This window comes from Ranitomeya variabilis, chromosome 5 (assembly GCF_051348905.1).
Source record: "Ranitomeya variabilis isolate aRanVar5 chromosome 5, aRanVar5.hap1, whole genome shotgun sequence".
NCBI classification, from domain to species: domain Eukaryota; kingdom Metazoa; phylum Chordata; class Amphibia; order Anura; family Dendrobatidae; genus Ranitomeya; species Ranitomeya variabilis.
The window spans coordinates 417,839,735-417,861,535 of NC_135236.1; the positions used below are offsets into that span (position 1 = coordinate 417,839,735).

At 47.3% G+C, this 21,801-nt stretch overlaps 2 long non-coding RNA genes across 2 annotated transcripts; both read right to left on the bottom strand.

Moving 5' to 3' along the window:
- Window positions 1–4,855: 4,855 nt before the first annotated feature.
- Window positions 4,856–6,469, bottom strand: LOC143773701 (uncharacterized). Its single transcript, XR_013215315.1, has 4 exons — window positions 6,118–6,469; window positions 5,945–6,037; window positions 5,683–5,862; window positions 4,856–5,600 (listed from the first exon to the last, which is right to left on the bottom strand). It is a non-coding gene; the product is annotated as an uncharacterized LOC143773701 (long non-coding RNA).
- Window positions 6,470–7,010: 541 nt separating this feature from the next.
- Window positions 7,011–17,115, bottom strand: LOC143773702 (uncharacterized). The gene is made up of 3 exons (XR_013215316.1): window positions 17,050–17,115; window positions 7,152–7,212; window positions 7,011–7,069 (listed from the first exon to the last, which is right to left on the bottom strand). It is a non-coding gene; the product is annotated as an uncharacterized LOC143773702 (long non-coding RNA).
- Between the last annotated feature and the right edge of the window lie 4,686 nt (window positions 17,116–21,801).

A 21,801-nucleotide genomic window follows, 5' to 3' on the forward strand; every position in this document is an offset into this window, starting at 1 on the left:
TGACAATGTATCCTCACTTGTGAGGTGTACAATGAATTAAACTCGCTGGTTGTGTATAACAATTAATAAATCCTCACTGTGAGATTAGTATTATAATTAAAATACACCCTAATGTTGTATTAGAATTCAATAGTTCTCACTGTGGGATAATGTGGAATAGAATGGATACCCTTATGGTGTATTGGAGGGCCCTACAATATAGGTCAGTGTGTTGTCCACAAGCAAAGGGTAACTTTCAATAATTCGGTAATGTCAGTCACCACCACCAGGTAACCTATGTATAGGTTAACACTAATGACAGGGATTATAGTTAGAAATCCCTTGTCAGACTAAGTTCACATTTGCATATGTGTCCGCAGCGTATTGTCTGCATGCGCAAACGCATGCAAAAATGCATGCAAGCGCATGTGCAGCGGCCCCCAAACGCAGGGCAGCGGGGTACTCGGTACCGGGTCCCTCGGTCTCGGTTCTGGGGATGTCACGGTGGCCCGACCCGGTCCGTGGCCCTGCTAAGGGGCGCCCAATTAAAGGTGATGAAAGTCTGTCAAGTGTTCGTGACGCCACCTGTGGTATTCGGTCAGGGTGACCGACGCTGTTGGGGGTCCGCTGGGGTGATGGAATGGCAGCTAGATGGTGTAACTTCCCACAGGTGAAGTATGTCCCCAGGGCTTCCCTTGATGAGTAGATGGTGATGGTGTAGGTCACAGTACATGATGAGGACACAGGGTTGCAGTCTCTTTACCTCTTTACTGAAGGCTTCGGCATCCACAATCCAGAGCACTGCTAATAGGGCTGGCTGAGACCGGCCGGTCCGAAGGCACATCCAGAGTTCTCTTTGCAGGTGGAAATCAGTAGCCTTCCTAAGAGCCTCTGTGTTTTGTAGTACCTCCCTGCTGAGCACCACAGGATAGTCCTCACAACTGTCGTGTATGTTTCTCTCTTTCTCCGTCCCCCAGATGATATGGATAGGACGCACCCGTATGACGGGGTAGGCCTGGAGTTATTTTATAGGGACCCTAGAGACGCCCCTCTCCCACAATTGCCTCCGTTGTCTTCATTAGGTGTAAAGGTTGGACAGCCAACTTGGAATAAACTGCCCTGCTGTAGTTCAGAGTAATGCGTAGAGCTTATTACTCCCTCGGTGTCCGGCCACCTGCTACGCGCCTCAGAAGGATGTTGCCGATCTCAAGGCAGGACTCCTCCTGGTTCTATCTCCTTTATGCTGTGATCTCGTCTCTCACTCTCCACAATATACTTCGCTTCTTGTCCTTTTTTAGGAGACCGCCGCTATGCAGTACAGGCGCAGCTTCGTAACGATCTTTCTGTGCTAGGCCGCTGTCAGGATCCCACACCTGACAGGTCCTCCCTGGAACTCTCCCAGGCTGCTTTCTCCCTAACTTCCTATCCAACCCCCAGTTTTACCCATGTGTGAGGAGTGGCCTAGTAGATAGGACCTTTTGCTCCCCCTGGTGGCCGGAGTGTGAAGTGTAATGTGTGACTGTGATACCTGCCCAGGTGAACTCTTTTAGTACAATCAGACGTACCATCGCTCCTCCTGGTGGAAGAGCGACGTTACCGCAACGACCAGACTCTGGGGCGCTGCACATGTGTACGCGTTTTTTATCCGCATGCTTACTCATGATGTAAAAAAAAGCTGCGATTGTGTTTGTATGCGTTTGCATTGTTTATGCGCATGCATACGGTATTTCCCAATGGGCCTGGCTTATGTTTTTTCTATATACAGAGACACTGCATAGCAGAAATTCGCTCCTTTGGATGCTGGATGCTGCTGCTGCAAGATAGAGAGCATGGAGAGCTTCAATATGAATCTGGATTTATCTTTGAAATTGGCTTTTGCTTTTACTGTGGCTTGTGAGGAAGAAAGGAGAAGGGAAAGATGGAGAAGACGTCGTCATCGCTTTTGGCAACACCCCATTGTTGAACTCAGACAGAGCCGTGGAGCCTACCGCTCATTGTACACAGAGCTTTGTCAAAACCCAGCCAAGTTTTTGGACTACACCAGGATGTCGCAACACATCTTTGATGATTTGCTGCAACGTGTCCGAGGATACATCAGCAGGCAGGACACCCAACTACGTACCGCAATTCCTGCTAAGGAACGTCTGTTGGTGACCATAAGGTACGCAATTTTGAACAACAAACACCTGTCGTTACTATTATTGTTAGAAAAGTTATAAACAACCACAAGATGGCAGCACAATGCCTGACATCCAAAAAGAAGCCAACCATGAATAGATAAAATGAGTTTATTCCAAGAAAAAACAGGGCGTGTCGTCCCCGGAAGAAGCAAGGGCGAAACGCGCGTTGGGGCGCTGGGAAGTGCTGTGGGAGGAATATATACCCGTTTGTGTCCACTAAGGTAACTGTATTTCCATACCTCACCTTTTTCACTCTATGCCGTTGGTCAGTTTTATAGGTTTAGGTAGGACTACAGGATCCGTTAGGGCGACTCTACATAGTAGATACACAGATTCATGGGGGATGCTTCATGCACTTTATATTCCTGTGTACTATTTGTAGCAGTCTTGGGAGTCCTGTGATATTTTGTACTTTGTACTGTGGCCATTAGCGGGTGTACTTCCCTCTACCTTCCCATGGGGTACTATCCTGAGTTAATTCTGTAGTTTTTTATACATGTTCTCATTTTGTATTATTTTGTTTTTTCTTGGAATAAACTTTCATTTTATCTATTCATGGTTGGCTTCTTTTTGGATGTCAGGCATTGTGCTGCCATCTTGTGGTTGTTTATAATATTTGTCGGAAGTACCATTTGTTCTATATTGGTTAAGGACATATTGTGTTTAATATTGTTAGAAAAGCCATATACTGATTTATTTGTTCCTTTGTCTGTTCCGCAAATTCCTGGCTACCGGAGAGACCTTAAATTCTCTACGTTTTCAGTTTCGAATTGGACTGTCCATGCTTTCTGGGATTATTGGAGATACCTGTTGTGCATTGTGTGACATTCTGCATGCCGACTTCCTCCCCCAATCCACAGCTGAACTCTGGATGAAAAATGCAGCAAAATTCAATGAAGTGTGTAATTTTCCTAACTGTGTGGGGGCTGTGGACGGCAAACATATTTGGACTCTGAAACTTCAATTATAAAAAATACTTTTCCATTGTTCTGATGGCAATTGCGGATGCTGAATGTTGATTTGTCACCGTTGACGTTGGCTTATTTGGACGAGGAAATGACTCACAGATTTTCAAAAACTCTGACATGGTACGATTGTATGGGAATGATTTTAATTTTCCCCCACCACAACCTCTTCCTAAAACTGAAGGACCGCCAATGCCATTTGTTATTGTTGGTGATGAGGCCTTTCAAATGTCTGGCAACCTCCTAAAACCGTACTCAAGTCGGGACTTGAGTCACACAAAAAGGATTTTCAACTACCGACTGACAAGGGCACGAAGAACTGTGGAGTGTACCTTTGGTTTGCTGGCATCTAAATGGCACATTTTGGGCACAGCCATAAATCTAAAAATAGAGACAATTGATGAGGTTGTGAAAGCATGTGTTGGTCTGCATACCTACATCCTGTGAAAAGAACAAACCCACTTTGAACTTGAGGAAACTGTTAATACCACATTGCAGGATTACCAACATCAAACACCCTCTGAGGACTACAGTCGAAGTTGCCCAAATGAGGGATAAATTTGAAGCATATTTTGTTTCTGATAGTGGATGTGTGTCATGGCAAGATGAAATGGTTTAACCTGTAAATAAAATGTACCTGTAATGTTATCTACTTGTAATGTTATGTACCTGTAATGTTTTCTGACTCTAATATTAACAACTTGAATCTAACTTGTATAATAAACACCTTAACTGTTACACCCGTTCATACTTCACTCAATACACATGTGGTTAAATAAAGAGATAAAAAAAACACAATGAGACCGGTATTGTGAATCAAAACAATTTTTACTAACAGAAATAAAAAATTTACAATTTTTTTTAAAAAAGGAAAAAATATTAATTACTTTCAGGGTGTGTGGGAGTGAGTAACTGTTGTGAATTCCGCTCTTGGGCTCCCTCCGGTGGTTATAAGTAGCATTTTTGTGAGTTCTGCTCTTGGGCTCCCTCCTGTGGTTTTGAGTGGTATGGCTGCTTCTTGGATTTAGCATCAGCAGCTGTGTTCACTGATCGTCTTTCTGGCTCTGCTATATTAGTTTGTCCTTTTCCCTAATTCAATGCCAGTTGTCAATTGTTGAGCTTGGAGTCATGGCTCTCTGAGGATTTCCCTGTCACTCTGACCATTTCAGCAAAGCTAAGTCCTTGCTTGTCTTTTTGCAGTTCACTTGTTGTGGACTTTGTTGTTTAGCACTTTCTATGTTTTGCTCATTTGTCCAGCTTATCAGTATGTATCTAGTCAGCTAAGCTGGAAGCTCTGGGCGGCAGAGTTTGCCCTCCACACCTTTAGTCAGGTGTGGAGATTTTTGCATTTCTCTGCGGTGGACTTTTTCTAGTTTTTATTACTGACCGCACAGTGTTCTGTCCTGTACTAATTCTTTCTAGCTAGTAGTGGCCTCCTTTGCTAAATCTTGTTTCATACTACGTATGTCATTTCCTTCTCCTTTCACAGTCATTATTTGTGGGGGGCTGTCTTATCCTTTGGGGATTTTCTCTGAGGCAAGATAGCTTTCCTGCTTCTACCTTTAGGGGTAGCTAGATCTCCGGCTGTGACGAGGTGTCCAGGGAGTGACAGAAACATCCCACGGCTACTGCTAGTGTCTGTGTTAAGATCAGGAACTGCGGTCGGTATAGTTACCACCTGCCCAGAGCTAGTCGCATGTCGCTCCTTAATCACCAGACCATAACAGTAACATGGTGGACCACGGGGGTGTCGGGCTGTGATGGTAGGTTAGGAGTGGTTGGGGAAGTTGTTACAGGGGAAGTGTAAGACAATTGGAGGATTGGGTCAGACACATTGGGGGAAGACACATTGGAGGAAGAGGACACATTAGGAGTGGAAAACAAGTTGGAAGGGATTGACACATTGGAAGGGAAAGAACGAAGTGAAGGTGTGGAGAGACTTTTTTCCATGGTGCTGCGTTGGTTCATCCCAGCCTGGAAGACCGAGCTTAAGTGAATAAACTCGGGTATGACTGAGCTCTCCCAAGCTCTCTGCCGCTGCCGAGCAGACCCAAGTAAAGTAGTGGCAGAGGGCTGGGAGAGGGGAAAACCAAAAGGACCAGCTTCCTGTTCCCCAGCTTGTGAAGCCTGCCTGGCTGCTGCATCGCTGGTGGATGATTGGGATGGTGCCGGTTCATTGGCTGGTCGATGAAGGGCCGCTCCAACAGAGATCCAGGCTCTACAGTGCTGCTCCACGTTCCGTGTGGAAATTAAATAAAAAAAATATTACAAAAAATAAAAAATTAAATAATAGTGAAAGACAACACAAAAGATACTCACGTTCGCTGAGCAAGCGATGGCTTCAGAAAAGAAAGCTCTTTATGATACTTGTATTTTCTTAGTTTTCGCGCTGCACCACTTTGAACCCGAATCTCCTCTCTCAGGTCCTTATTGAAGCGATCCTTCATCGAATGCCAACAAACTTTTACTGTCTTCTCTGTGAAGGGGGAAGAAAAAAAATTGTTAAAAGACAGCAAAATTTACAGAAAAACAGAGGCGGCCAAAACAGCCATACTTACCAAAATCCTGACTTTTGGCGTTGCATGGTCCCAATCATCCATCAGCGATCTGGCCACTTCTTCCCAGAGTCGTCAGATCAAGACTAAGTCTGAATGATTCCAATCATGGGGGTCCCACAACGCTGTTCGCTCTTTCACAGCTTGAATCAATAGGTCATTATCTATGTCACGTTGTGGAACCTATAGATGAAATACAAAAAAAAAGAATTTGTTAATAAAAATGACAACAAATTCAATAACAACTCTGATAAAGGATACTTACACCCCATCTTTCCTCCTCAGCAACCTGTGGCTGACGACCCTGGGAAGAATCATTTCCACTTGATTGCTCCTGCTCTTCTGCAGTGTCAGGTACCTGTAAAGAAAATACATGATTTAACACATGTCTAGCATTGACAGTCAATATATACCAATCAGTAAATCAAATGTGATTACATAATCAGTGTCATGGGCACTTTTGGAACCTTCAGTGGAGGACATGTCGAGCAGGCAGCAGTCAAGTGAAACGAGAAAAAAAAAGACAAATGTAATTGTTAAAAGCAAAACACAATTTGGCAAAAAAAAAAAAAAGGACATCAATACTTACATTACAGGCAGTAGTCCAAGCACACAGCAGGCAGGCACCACACAACAGGAACCACAGCACAGCACCAGGACGGACTGAAGAGAGAGCAGCACCAGCACCAAGACAGCAGCGCCTAATCTACAAGGAATGGAAAAAAAAAAAACAGAGTGCAAAGACAGAAATACATTTTCAAAGCTTCTATACTTACATAGACGGCAGCACCGGGACCAAGACAGCAGCACCAGGAACAGGATGGCAGCACCGGGACCAAGACGGCGGTAATGGAACCAAGACGGAGGCACTGGAACCAAGTCGGCGGTACTGGGACCAAAACAGAAGCACCTAATCGACAAGGAAAAAATCTGTACGAAGTACAGAGTGCAAAGATAGAAAGACATTTTCACATCTTCTATACTTACATATAGACGGGACCACTGGGACCAAGACGGCGGCACTGGGACCAAGACGGCCGCACTGGGACCAAGAAGGAGGCATTGGGACCAAAACGTCGGTACTGGGACCAAGACAGCAGCACCTAATCTACAAGGAATGGAAAAAACAAATCTGCACGGAGTACAGAGTGCAAAGACAGAAAGACATTTTCTCATCTTCTATACTTACATATAGACGGCACCACTGGTACCAAGACGGCGGCACTGGAACCAAGACGGCGTTACTGGGACCAAGACGGCGTTACTGGGACCAAGAAGGCGGTACTGTGACCAAGACGGAGGCACTGGGACCAAAACGGCGGTACTGGGACCAAGACAGAGGCACTGAGACCAAGACGGCGGTACTGAGACCAAGACAGCAGCACCTAATCTACAAGGAATGGAAAAAAACAAATCTGTATGGAGTACAGAGTGCAAAGACAGAAAGACATTTTCACATCTTCTATACTTACATATAGACGGCACCACTGGGACGAAGACGGCGGTACTGGGACCAAGACAGCAGCACCTAATCTACAAGGAATGGAAAAAAAAAATCTGTACGGAGTACAGAGTGTGTTCTGCCTTCCTCCACGTATGATGCGGTGTGGATTCTAGCATACGGCTAATCCTTCATCCATTTCCTCAGTAAACAGACCATATAGGTTCTTAAGTCTATACTTATTGAGATGGTGAAAGATGAACAACAATAGTGGATGATATAGTGAGATATGCGATATAATGGATCATAAGGTAAAAACTACAAAGGAAATAACAGTGCATCAGTATTTGGCACATTACAGCATGTTACAGGATGCAATAACATGAACAACAGAGATTACAGAGCTAATATAGAACATAGCATAAGACAGATACACAGTTATCATGGCTATCCTAGGGCAAGTTCAGGCTGTCAGCATTGTATTACTTTATACAGGCAAACATCTATCTGCATACAGAGAAACAGCAAAATGAAACAAAGCACAACATGCCTAACTACACACTCTGCTACACAGTGGCTGGATAACTGTTCTAACATAACACACACATGTAAGTACATTTGTGCCTCACCAGAATCTGCTTATCAAGAGCAATGATCTGCAGGAAGAGAGAGCCATGACCATGTGTGTAAGACTCAAGGTCTGGGGGAAAATGGCTACTCTTGCTCGGGAAACCAGGGGGCGGTTCTAGTCAGAACACAGGCTGAAAGCGATAAGCTCCTGGTTACAGGAACAGGATAAATGTGTACCTAATGACCCCTAATGGTGACAACTGGTACTACATTGTGAATTAACTTGCTGCACATTAATGGGCAGAACACTCCTCGCTTGGCATCAACGGATGCCACTGTTTGGTTCTTTTGGGGAAAATAACAATACAAGTTCAGTAACTGGCCCGAGGAACAGTTTGTTCTCCCCAAGCTTGCAAACTCTGTCCTCTACTTTGCGCACCTTCCCGTCCTTGCTGGGAAAGGGCTTGGTGACTAGGCCGAGTGGACACCCATTTCGATGTGACTGACTGTCTTTGATGAGAACATCGCCAGGTTGGATGTTTGGGCGGTCTTTCTGCCACTTTGTCCTGATTTGCATGGTGGAGAGAAATTGCTTTCTCCATCTGTCCCAAAAGACATTGGACATGCTTTGTACAACACAAAGTATTGTAACCTTGGCTCTTTCCAGGTTGGAAGCAGTAAACTCCTGCTTGCAGTGATGCCAACCTTTACAAGGTTTGTGGCATGCAGGTAGTGCTAACTTGTAGGACTGGGCTACATGAAGTAGACAAGCGATGACTCGTACAAGTGACTTCCAGGTTGAGAACCTGATGAACTGATGAGATTCGAGGTGTTGACTTGAAATCACTGTATGTAGAGCAGACACTCAAGGACGGGGCTCTTCATCGGTTTCTGGATCCACTAGTTCGAATGTATCAGACCTGCTGATGTGAGGCATAGAACGGTTCAAGGAGGCAGGGCTGTGAACCATGTAGTGTCCTTAAGATGACTTGGTGCAACGGATCTAGTCACATGGTCTGCAGGATTGTGGTGAGTAGGCACGTACTGTCACTGATTAGGGCAGGTGGATCGTCTTATCCTCAGTACCCGGTTGCTGACGTAGACATAGAAGCGTCGCGTTTCGTTGTAGATGTATCCCAGTACCACCTTGCTATCGGTGTAGAACTCTGTGTCTTTGATCTCCAGATTCATCCCATCTGAGATAAGCTCAGCCAACTCAACTGCGAGGACGGCAGTGCAGAGTTCCAGTCTGGGTATCGTGTGTTCGCGTAGTGGTGCCAGTTTAGTCCTGCTCATCATGAATCCAATATGGCATTGTTCCTTCTCCTCTATGTTTTTTTTGAGGTATGCTACTGCTGTGATCACTTTGATGCATCACAGAAGATACATGTCAGGTACCAAGAAGGAAAGAGTGGACCCACTAGACCGTGACGACGATCCCCTCACGGGCGAGCTGACCAGATGGACCTCCCCCTATACAGGGAGAGTTAGGGGCAGGACCATGAGGGACTATCGCCACGGAAGCCGGAGGGACCAAGGAGGGGGAACAGGAGGGACGGAGAAAACCAGGAACAAAGGTAGACGGGAACGGACGAGACAAAGGACTGACGGAGTATACAGGAAGACTGGTAAGTGGAGACACAGGAACTGCAGGGAGACAGGGACCGCGGGAGCTGAGGGGAGACACAGGAACCGCAGGGAGATAGGGACCACGGGAGCTGAGGGGAGACACAGGAGCCCCTGGGTGGCTGGAGCACGAGGAGGACAAGGACTGAAGTGGCAATGAGATTACTTAAGCACAGTAACAGGAAAGCGATGGAAGCAACTGCGAGACTTGGTACTGTGGAGAGACAGGAACTGCGGGAACACAGGGAGTACCAGGGCTATAGATACCGAAAGGCTCTGCGGAGAGAAAAACAGGAAATACAATCAGGAAGTAGATGCACGGACGTGCGGCCTGGAGCACAAGGGGAATACAAATGAACAACAGGCACAGGAGAGAGATACCGGGAGGAGGAAATAGTCATGCAGCGCCTTACTTCCGGGTCAGGAGGATCCTCCAGGACGATAGAGAGGAGCAGGCAGAAGGAGCCGGCAGGTTACAAGTGCGCGCGCATAGAAGAGAATCTATCGTGTGCGCGCGCGCGCGACGGCCAGCAGAGGTCGGGAGTGAGCGCCGGAGAGAGGAAGCCGCAGGAGAGTCGCGCCGAGAACAGGTAAGTATGAGCGGTTGCAGGAGGCGGCGTGACAATACAAAGTCTTTGTGTTTTGACTTCTGTGGATGGGCACAGGAGCATACGGTCATTTCACACGAAGGTCAGTCAAGGCTTTGAGAGACTTCCTCCACTCTGCCCACAGGTCATCCTTTTCTGCCGGAAGTGGATCATCCCAATCAGATGTGTCTTGGATGAAGTCCCTTAGCATCATTTTTCCTTGGATGGTTACTGAAGCTACAAATCCCAGGGGGTCGTATTGACTATTCACGAAAGAAAAAACTCCTCTGCGCGTGAAGGGTTTCTCATCCTTGCAGATCTGAAAGGTGAAGGCATCCATCTTCAGATCCCAAAGCAATCCAAGGCTCTGTTGCGTGGGAAGGGAGTCGATGCTTAGGTCTAAGTCTTTTAGATCGCTGGAATAGTCTTCAGAGGGAAAGGCTTCCATCAACTCTCGGCTGTTGGAGGAAATCTTGTATAACCTTAGGTTAGGCATAGCGAGCATTTCTTGAGCCTTTTTAGTAGACTGATGGCAGCTTCATTTGTTGGTGTGGACTTCAAACAGTCATCTACGTAGAATTCCTTTTCTATGAAGGATCTGACATCTGACCCATACTCTTCTTCGCCCTCTTTGGCGGAATGCCGGAGGCTGTAGAGAGCGACTGCCGGGGAAGGGCTGTTCCCGAAGATGTGTACTCTCATCCGGTACTCTGTGATGTCTTTGCCCAGGTCATTGTCGCGGTACTAGAAGAACCTCCTTGAGAAGAAAACAGTGGAATATCTGTTGTATATCAGCCATAAATGCCACCGTATCTCTGCAGAAACAGAGTAGTACATCTAGAAGTCTGTTATTCAGGTCTGGGCCCCACAGTAGGATATCATTCAATGAAACATCTTCGCTTTTGGCGCTTGAGTCGAATACCACTCTTATTTGCTCTGGCTTCTTAGGATGGTACACTCCGAAGATGGGCAAGTACCAACACTCCTCTGAGCACAGAAGTGCAGGTGCAATCTCTGCGTGGTTGTTCTGGAATATCTTCCCCATGAAGGTAAAGAAATGTTCCTTCGTCTCAGGTGACTTCTGAAACTTGTGTCTAAGGGAGATGAATCGGTTGTAGACCAGTTCCCTGTTGTTGGGTAGGCATGTTCTCCGAGGTCAAAATAGTAATGGTGCGACCCAACTGTTTGACTTGTCCTTGACAATTTGACTATCCATGATGTTCAAGAACGTCCTGTCTTCTATAGACATCGCTACCTTGTCGTCTTCCTTCGTCCTGTGGAAGACTGTACATTCTATGTGGTCTTGTTCACCTTCACAGGCGTGGTCTTCGTTGGTAAGAACTGAGAAAGGGCAAGGTAGGGAAGTGCTGTTTGGTAATTCCTTTACCAGTAGACTATTGTGACATGGCTGGAAGAGAGACGGACATCCATTTTCAAGTGTGCTGGTAAGCATACTGTTGACTGAGGCTGGCTTGTGTGCTCCTCCTAGACAGATGTCTCCTATAATGAACCATCCAAGGTCGAGCCTCTGTGCGTATGGAGCGTTCCAGGAGCCGTTGATATATTCTCTAGTCTTGTGGGCTCGTAGTATATCTCTTCCCAGGAGTAAAGCTATTGGGGCTTCTGGGTCTAACTTGGGTATCAGGTGGGCTATACGCTTCAGGTGGGGGTGATGTGTTGCCACCTCTGTTGAAGGTATTTCAGACCTGTTGTTGGGAATCTGGTTGCACTCCAGGATGGTCGGTAGTGATAGGCAGGTCTGGCCATCTATGGACTCCACCTTGTATCCGGTTGCTTTCCTCTCCGCCGTCTCAACGGTACTTGAACACGTCCTCAAGGAGTAGGGAGAACCGGGGCCTACAATGTGGAAGTTGTCAAAGAAGATGGACTTGCCTAGAGACCTGTTACTTTAGTCATCCAGGATTGCATATATCTTGAATGCTTTGTCCCTGCGGCCTGCTGGGTAGACTCGGACAAGGCAGATTTTTGAACAGGATCTTCCTCCTGTGAGTCCCTTACAGATCTCCGTACATTGAGAGGTAACAACAGGGGTGTCTTCTTCAGTGTTCTTTTGCTTCTCCTCATGCTCCTCTGCTTGCGACAATGCTCTTGGAGGTGGTCCAGGGTGCAAGGCTGTGTTGTGATCTGTGCTGCTGCATTCTGCACATTTCACGCTAGCTTCTCAGTTCCTGGAGAGATGAGAGGTTGTGGCACAGCACTTGAAGCAGATGTTGTTTTCCTTGAGGAAACCTTTGCGATCCTCCAGAGACTTCTCTCTGAAGGCTCTGCATTTCAGTAGAGGATGTGGTTTCCTGTGTAGAGGACACTGCTTACTGACATCTTGAGGTTTGTTCTCTTCTGGAGGGGGCTTACTTGTATTGTGAGGAGGACCTGTGGAAACAATATTAGTTTTGTGGACTGCCACAGGTGTCTTACTGGGTTTGACACCAGGGGCAGTTGAACATGACAGAGTGAAGTCAAAACTAGCGTCATTTCTGATCCTAGCTTGTTGGGTGACAAATTCTGCAAATACAGTAAAAGGAGGGAATGGTACGTTATGAGTTTGCTTATACCGTGAACCATATGTAACCCACTTTTCTTGTAAGTTGTAAGGGAGTTTCTGTACTATTGGATTGACACCCCTAGCAGTGTCTAAGAATGCCAATCCAGGCAAGTGACCTTCCTTCTGGGCAACCTGTAACTCTATCAATAAATCACTAAATTCTCTAAGCTTCTAACGTTTAGGCCCTATCTTAGGGAAATCATCAATTCTTTTGTATAAAGCATTCTCTATGACTTCTATGGACCCATAGCATTCATCAAGTCTTTCCCACACTTTACGTAGACCTATGTGTGGATACTTTATATTAATGTCTCTTAGTCTTTTGGCATGCTCGACCGACTCACTTCCGAGCCACTTTACCAGGAGATATAATTCCTCACTACTAGAAAGGTCCAGTCCCTGAATGGCATTCTCGAATGAGGCACGCCGTGATCTATAGTTTTCGGCTTTATCAGTGAACTTTACAAGTCCTTTAGTAACCAGTTCTCGGCGGGCAAAGAACTTTGCAAAGTCCATGGTGGCTTGGTCAGTGCTGGTACGAGCCGGTGTGTTATAGTTATGTCTAATGTGTGGTGTACCACCATACCTGTGAGACGTTCCTGGTTTCGGATAGTCTGCATAGTACCTTTCCAGTGAAGGTGTCTCTTTAAAGCGGGACGGGAGCCGTACCTTCTGATCAGTGGAACGGTAGCTGTGGTCGACATCTCTATGCTGGGAGTCCTCTTGTCTATAGTAGCGAAGTTCAGGGTTGGATCGCTGGTAATCAGCATAGGTTGGTCGGTGTAGTGCGTCAGGGCTGTCATCCATGCCAGAATATTGATGGACGTACTCTGCGACGCGCTGCGCTGGATCTTGCTGCTCTAGATGTGTTCCGAGAACGTTGCTGCGTCTCTCATCATCAGGATCCTCCATAGCTTCCAAGTACTCTGCCTTAGCTATTGCAGCTGCCGTCTCTTTGTCTGCTGCAAGTCTTTCTAGAGATGCTCGCAGGCGTGCACTTTCTGGTTCATGTTCTGCTTCATGTTCTGCTTGGATCATCTTTAGATGCATCTCTTGATCGGTGAAAGCAGCAAGCTCTCTTATTGAAGACTTGTTAGAGCGTGCTCGTGACCTCGTTTTGAGTGAGGATGTATCGCGTCGAGACATTGTGCGCTTAGCTGCGTACTACTGAGTGTTTTGGTGGGAAACTGAGTTTTTGTGCGGGCGAACTTCCGCTTGGCGGGAATGGCGTAGCACTTCTTGGTGGGCTGCAGTATCGTTCTGCGGCTGTATGGTGGCTGCTGTGATACCTGTATGCGGAGCAGTGTGGGTGTTAACGATCCCGTACAGTCTGATCAACTACAGCCTGCAACTGGCTATCAGTTTCACTGAAGGCGGCTAATCTGTTCTTACTGGGTCCTGGGTTCTTATTCCCTGTGGCTGTATGGCGGCTGCTGTAATACCCGTATGCGAAGCAGTTTGGGTCGTAGCGGTCCCGTACAGTCTGTGTAATCACCGCGTGCGACCGGCGGTTCCGTTTTTACTGTCCTGCCTTCCTCCACTTATGATGCGGTGTGGATTCTAGCATACGGCTAAACCTTCATCCATTTCCTCAGTAAACAGACTGTATAGGTTCTTAAGTCTATACTTATTGAGATGGTGAAAGATGAACAACAATAGTGGATGATATTGTGAGACATGCGATATAATGGATGATTAGGTAAAAACTACAAAGGAAATAACAGTGCATCAGTATTTGGCACATTACAGCATGTTACAGGATGCAATAACATGAACAACAGAGATTACAGAGCTAATATAGAACACAGCACAAGACAGCTACACAATTATCATGGCTATCCTAGGGCAAGTTCAGGCTGTCAACATTGTATTACTTTATACAGGCAAACATCTATCTGCTGTAAGATTGCTCTTACTGAGTGTATTGGGGGACACTCGCTTGGCACGGGATTCAAGTACTTAGGCACAGGTTTTCACTTTAACAATCCATGTGTTTTTTTTATGGAGTCATAAGCCACAGAAATATGTACAAGCAAACAGTCTTTACATCAATCTTCACATCATAGTATACGGCTATGAAAACGCGGTCACTAAACACGCTGAACCTCTGTGTCCAGTAATCGTGGGTGACCGCACGCCAGTTCATTCTCCATGGGGCACAACAGGCACCAACATACGATATTACGGTTGCAGTCTCTAATCATGCTGGACCTTACTCTGTCCAGTTGCCATGGGTGACAGCACGGTTCCCCATACGCTGGGTTACCTTCTAGGAGCTCCTGCTCCACATGCTGACTCCTGTCAGTACTCTCTCTCACAGGGAAGCTGCCGAACTGGGATCACCGTCCCGGGCAATGCCTTGCTCACCAGGCCACCTGACAGTCCAGATCCTCAGACAGGCTGTAGCTTCCCCAAACGCAGTGCCATCACAAACTCTGCACACGCGTCCTCTCTGTGCGCTATTCAGGACGTCCATCCCCATCTGGAACCGTCCAACACACAGGCCCCCAGGTCCAAGGCCTCCCCCATGTGCTCTTCAGGGATCTAGTCCTACTCCCAGGACCTCCCAACACAGAGGCCCTCCAGGACCTGGCACACAGACTACTCGGGACCATCCATCTCACTCCATCATGTGACCCACATGGTCACATTATATACTTGCAGCCACTCCCCTAGGTGGGAGGTGTGTGTGGCTATTTCAACCTTTACAACTACAGATATGCCTCCATGCATATCCTAAGGAGCACATGCAGCGCCCCCTAGCTGTAACAGGGGTCACTGCATCACACTGCATACAGAGAAACAGCAATATGAAACAAAGCACAACATGCCTAACTACACACTCTGCTACACAGTGGTTGCATTACTGTTCTAACATAACACACACATGTAAGTACATTTGTGCCTCACCGGAATCCGGTGCAGGAAGAGAGAGCTAGGAACATGTTTGTAAGACTCAGGGTATGTGCACACGTCAGGATTTTTTGCGTTTTTTCGCGTTTTTTCCGCTATAAAACCACGATAAAAACGTGAAACAAATGCTAACATATGCCTCCTATTATTTACAGTGTATTCCGCATTTTTTGTGCAAATGTTGCGATTTTTTCCGCGAAAAAATCGCATCGCGGAAAAAAAAGCAACATGTTCATTAAAAATGCGGAATTGCAGGGATTCCGCACACCTAGGAGTGCATTGATCTGCTTACTTCCCGCACGGGGCTGTGCACACCATGCGGGAAGTAAGCAGATTATGTGCGGTTGGTACCCAGGGTGGAGGAGAGGAGACTCTCCTCCACGGACTGGGCACCATATAATTGGTCAAAAATAAAAGAATTACAATAAAAAATAGTCCTATACTCACCTTCGATGTCCCCCGCAGTGTTCCCACCTCACCGCTGCATGCTGCCGCTTCGGTTCTTATAGCTGCTGTGCGGTGAAGGACCTGTGATGACGTCACTGTCTTGTGATTGGTCGTGAGCGGTCATGTGACCGCCCACGTGACCGCTCACATGACCGCGACGTCATGGAAGGTCCTGCGCGCACACACCAGCTATAGGAAGAGGAACGGATGCCGCTGAGATGTCTGGGTGAGTATAAGCATTTTTTATTTTTTTTATTATTTTTAAACATTCTATCTTTTACTATAGATGCTGCATAAGCAGCATCTATAGTAAAAGTTGGTCACACTTGTCAAACAGTATGTTTGACAAGTGTGACCAACCTGTCAGTCAGTTTTCCAAGCGATGCTACAGATCGCTTGGAAAACTTCAGCATTCTGCAAGCTAATTACGCTTGCAGAATGCTAAAAAAAAGCGAAAAACATGGAAAAAAACCGCAAAAAAAAAATGCGGATTTCTTGCAGAAAATTTCCGTTTTTCTTCAGGAAATTTCTGCAAGAAATCCGGACGTGTGCACATACCCTTAAGGTCCGAGGAAAAATGGCTACTCTTGCCCGGGAAACCAGGGGGTGGTTCTAGTCAGAACGCAGGCTAAGGCTACTTTCACACTAGCGTCGGGAACAACCCGTCGCTGTGCGTCGGGCCGACGTTCCCGACGCTAGCGTGGTCTCCGCCGCACAACGGGGGCAGCGGATGCATTTTTCCCACGCATCCGCTGCCCCATTGTGAGGTGCGGGGAAGTGCGGGGAGGTGGGGGCGGAGTTCCGGCCGCGCATGCGCGGTCGGAAAAAGCGGACCGTCGGGAGCAAAAAACGTTACATGTAACGTTTTTTTTCCCGACGGTCCGCTACCACACGCCCAAGCGTCGCAAAACGGACGCAACATTTTGCAATGTGTCGCAAATGCGTCGCTAATGTTAGTCTATGACGAAAAAACGTATCCAGCAAGAACTTTTGCTGGATGCGTATTTTCGGCAAAACGACGCATTTGCGACGTATTGCAGTTAACGCTAGTGTGAAACTAGCCTAAAAAGCGATAAGTTCCTGGATACAGGAACAGGATAAATGTGTACCTAATGACCTCTAATGGTGACAACTAGTACTGCATTGCGAATTAACTTGCTGCACATTAAAGGGCAGAACAGAGTGCAAAGACAGAAAGACATTTTCCTATCTTCTATACTTACATATAGATGGCACCACTGGGACCAAGACGATGTTACTGGGACGAAGATGGTGGTACTGGTACCAAGACAGTGGCACCGGGATGGCAGCAACAAGCAGTCTAGAAGCAACAGAAAAAAAACACAAGTACAGAATGCAGAGAGAGACAAACCTTTTCAAAGCTTCTATACTTACATCTAGAGTCTTCTTCCAATGTCCTGTGCCCACATCCAGAGTCTTGTGCCTTCTTCCAATGTCATGTGCCTGCATCCAGAGTCTTCTGCCTTCTTCCAATGTCCTGTGGCCTCATCGAGTCTTGAGAGTATTGGACTTCCTGTCTCCATGCCCCCTTTTTTACAGCTGGCAATTTTCAGGTGGTTACATAATTTCCAAGGCAAAATTAGTCAGAAGTACGCATGTGTATCGAACGCAAGCGTACGCATGTCCTTGCGTAACAATGTGTTCCCATAGACAGAAATGCGTTTTTTGGACGCAATCATCCGCAATCGTACGAATGGGGTGATTGAGCAACATTTGCCACTTCGAAAAAATGCAACATGATGCGTTCACCGGACCACGCCGTACACACTTCCAAACGACGCATGCGTACGCATCCGCAAGCGAACGCATGCAAAAACATGTCACTGCATACACAATGTTAAAGCTATGTACGTGTGACGCATGCGGATCGATGCGGATCGTATGCTGCTCACACAGACGCAAATGTGAACCCGGCCTCAGTGTGTTGGATATTGGATCTGCAGTATGGAATAAATTACAATCATAGGTAGTTGGTATCAACCATTAAGAGCTAGCTGGCAGTGTACAGTTAATTTGCAGTGTGTGACTCACTACAGTATGGAGCTGTTGATCATGAGGTCAGAGATTTTGACAGCAGTGCCGATGATCCCAGACTATAATCACCTACGGTGTTCACTACGGGGATTGTCAGCATATGAGCTCTGCCGCTGTAGATTTGTGTGCGGCTTGGAACATGAGCGGCTTGGGTTAGGTGGCACATGTCGCCTAATTACACATGCGATCAGAAGGAGACATCGTGCTGATCGATCAAGCACGCAGTCTGCCTCAGTATTAGAATCACAGCCGGTGTCTCATACAGATAGAGACGGTGCAGGGATTCGGGACAGATTAGTATGGGTAAATGGCAGTGTGCCAGTGCTACTCTAAGCCATATTCATTTCGGGACTATGTCCCTGATGCGCATTTTGACTGGGGAACCGGCTTTCTCTAAGCCAGATCCAATATCTGCATGTTAGCGCTTAGGCCCATTTTTTGTTTTTTAAAAAGTCACGGATACCCCTTTAGGACACTTTCTGTATTTGGTCAGTATTTCACCTCAGTATTTGTAAGCCAAAATCAGGAGAAGAACTATCAGAGGAAAAGTATAATAGAAATATGTCACCACTTCTGCATTTATCACCCACTACAGGTTTTGGCTTACACATATTGATGTAAAATACTGAACAAGTGAACATGGCCTCAAGAGGATAAACCAGTAGCGTAGCTACTGGGGGGGGGCGGAGGGGGCCATCGCCCCGGGCCCGGTGCTCAGAGGGGGCCCACTCGGAGCTACGCTGCACGCGAAGATACAGTTACCTTCTGTGGCAGAGCAGGGAGAATCGATCTCCCTGCTCTTCCGCCCCCGATATGGGGCCCCTGAGCAGCCCGGGGGGGGGGGGCCCGATGCCAGTAGTGGGCCCCCCACCCGTCACCGCACTGATGAGGGAAGCAGCGCTGCGCTCCTTCTCCCATCGTTCCCCTGTCAGCGTCTGGCGTCACAGACGCCGACAGTGGGCGCGATGACGTCACCACCCGGCGCCCGCTGTCAGAAGATGAGCGGGAGGTCAGAGCACCGCTGGAACAAGGAGGAAGAGAGGTATTTATTTATTGTTTTTATGGGGGCTGCCTTATACTTCAGGATCTGCCTATAAGGGTGCTGAACGTCAGGATCTGCCTATAGGGGTGCTGCCTTATACTTCAGGATCTGCCTATAGGGGGGCTGCCTTATACTTCAGGATCTGCCTATAGGGGGCTGCCTTATACTTCAGGATCTGCCTATAGGGGGCTGCTTTATACTTCAGGATCTGCCTATAGGGGGGCTTCCTTATACTTCAGGATCTGCCTATATGGGTGCTGCCTTATGCTTCAGAATCTGCCTATGGGGGAACTGCCTTTTACTACAGGCTCTGCCTATGGGGTGCTGTCTTATACTATAGGGTCTGCCTATGGGGTGCTGCCTTTTACTAGTCTGCTAATGGGGGGCTGCCTTATACTACAGCGTCTGCCTATGGGGTGCTGCCTTATACTATAGGATCTGCCTATGGGGTGCTGCCTTATACTACAGGGTCTGCCTATGGGGTGCTGTCTTTTACTACAGGGTCTACCAACGGGGTGCTGTCTTGTGCTATAGAGTCTGCCTATGGGTACTGCCTTGTGCTATAGAGTAGGCATATGGGGAGTGCATTATACTATATTTAGGATGATCTGGTGCATTATACTATATGTAGGCTATCTAGTGGGCCATCATACAGTGTGGAGATTACAGTGAAGGGGCCATCATACAGTGTTAGAGCCATCAAACAGTTTGGGGGCTACTAAGGGGTCAGTATACTGTGTGGATGGTACTATACAGTGAGGGGGCATTATACTGTATAAGCGAGCCGTACAGGGGGCAGAGTCGGGACATTATTAAATGTAAAGTGGGCACTTCTTGTTATAGGGGATCTCAGGTTACTGTGACTATCAAAGGGGCACACATGGCAATATTACTTTCTAGGGGCAAAATGTGGGCACTGTTTTCTAGGGTACTTGAACCCGGCATTACTATTTTCTAGAGGGTTGCTTTAGAATTTAGAAGGCACAGAGAACCGCACAGCAGGTGCAGTAATAGGAACACATACAGTAGCAGCGGCTCAATATTGGGGTATCAGGGGCAGTAATAGGGACACATACTGCAGCAGCGGCTCAGTATTGGGATATCAGCAGGATAAGGGGTTTGAGCAGGTTGGGAATAGATGGTGATGGGGCTGGAATATGAGAAGTGAAATGTGTCTTTGTTGTATTCTCTGCAGACGAGTCGTGGCTGGAAGAAGTTATCATGTCTGTCTGTGCCAGATGTTAAAGACGGGAAAAGTGAACGATTCAATCAGAGAACATCAGCGGTGAGACATTATCTGTAACTGTGCTGTGATCTCTTACATGTTCTGTAGGCGTGGTATTTACCACTGACCATATGGCGGTAATATCCATGTTGGTCGTTGTATAGAGATTATCTTCAGTAATAGCGCGGTCATCTGCTGAGATTCTCCTCCAATATTTGGGCGCGTCACCGAATTGTAATGAAGGTTACCTGGTTAAGGGCCCACTCAAAAGCTTCACCCCACTGAACCAAAACCCTAGCTACGCCTCTGAGATAAACATTTTGATGGGAGTGCTTTTTTAAAAACAATCATACGTATCTGAATCCCTTTATCTATAATGGCATCTCTTTAGTTTCCATTAGGGTGTCTGCCAAATGCTGGAAATCAAACAGCCCCATTCTAGTTACCGTATTTTTCGGACTACAAGACGCACTTTTCCCCCCCCAAAAAAAGGGGGAAAATAGGGGGTGCGTCTTATAGTCGTAATTTAGGCTTACTCGCAGTGGTGTGGTGGCGGCGGAAGAGGTGCGGGGATGATGAGCGGTATGGCGTGCGCAGGGTCCCTTCTACAGGTGAGGTGACGCAGCGGCCCGGTATGCAATGTGAGCAGCAGAGCCGGGTTAATCACCGGTTTATCGGTGGCGGCGGCTATCTTCCTGAGGCCGCGCGTGTGCACATGGAGTGCTCTGCTTCCCGGGGCTTCAGGAAAATTGCCGCGGGAGGCCGCGTGTGCGCATATGGAGATCGCGGCGGCCATTTTCCTGAAGCCGAGTTCGCAGATTTAGATCTCGGCTTCAGGAAAATGGCCGCCGCGATCTCCATCTGCGCACGCGCGGCCTCTCGCGGCCATTTTCCTGAAGCCCAGGGAAGCAGAGCACTCCATCTGCGCACGCGTAGCCTCAGGAAGATGGCCACCGCCACCAATAAACCGGTGATTAACCCGGCTCTGCTGCTCACATTGCATACCGGGCCGCTGCGTCATCACACCTGTGGAAGGGACCCTGCTCACGCCATACTGCTCATTATCCCCGCATCTCTGCCGTCGCCACACCACTGCTGCAACCCCCCCATGGACACCAGGCCGTGGCGTCGCCCACCTAAGCAGGAAGGGACCCTGTTTAGGTGCACGCCGTACCGCATCGCCCCACCTCTGCCGACACCATGCCTCCTGTGACCCTGCTCTGCCACCGCCAGCCCTCAGGTAAGATACTGTAAATTCGGACAATAAGACGGACCCCCATCTTATAAAAAAATCCTTTTTTCTGCAATTTTCACCCCAAATTTGGGGTGCGGCTTATGGTCCGGTGCGTCTTATAGTCCGAAAAATACGGTAAGTCATATTAGTTTCTATGACCGTCCTTGAGTCTGACATATAAAATATAGGAGGTCAATGATGAATATCGCTATTTATGCCTTGTATTGTATTAGTGGTCCGCAAACAATGAATGATTGCATATTCAACTTTGAATACACACTCTCTGTTGAACCTCACCCCTGAAGTACATTATTTTTTTACGTTTGCAGGTTTTCTTGGTGAAAAAGGAGGGGGTTAATTTAGGGGTCTTTTTTACCTTAGTCTCTGACTCCTTTACTTGGGTGCTGAGGGTTCATCGG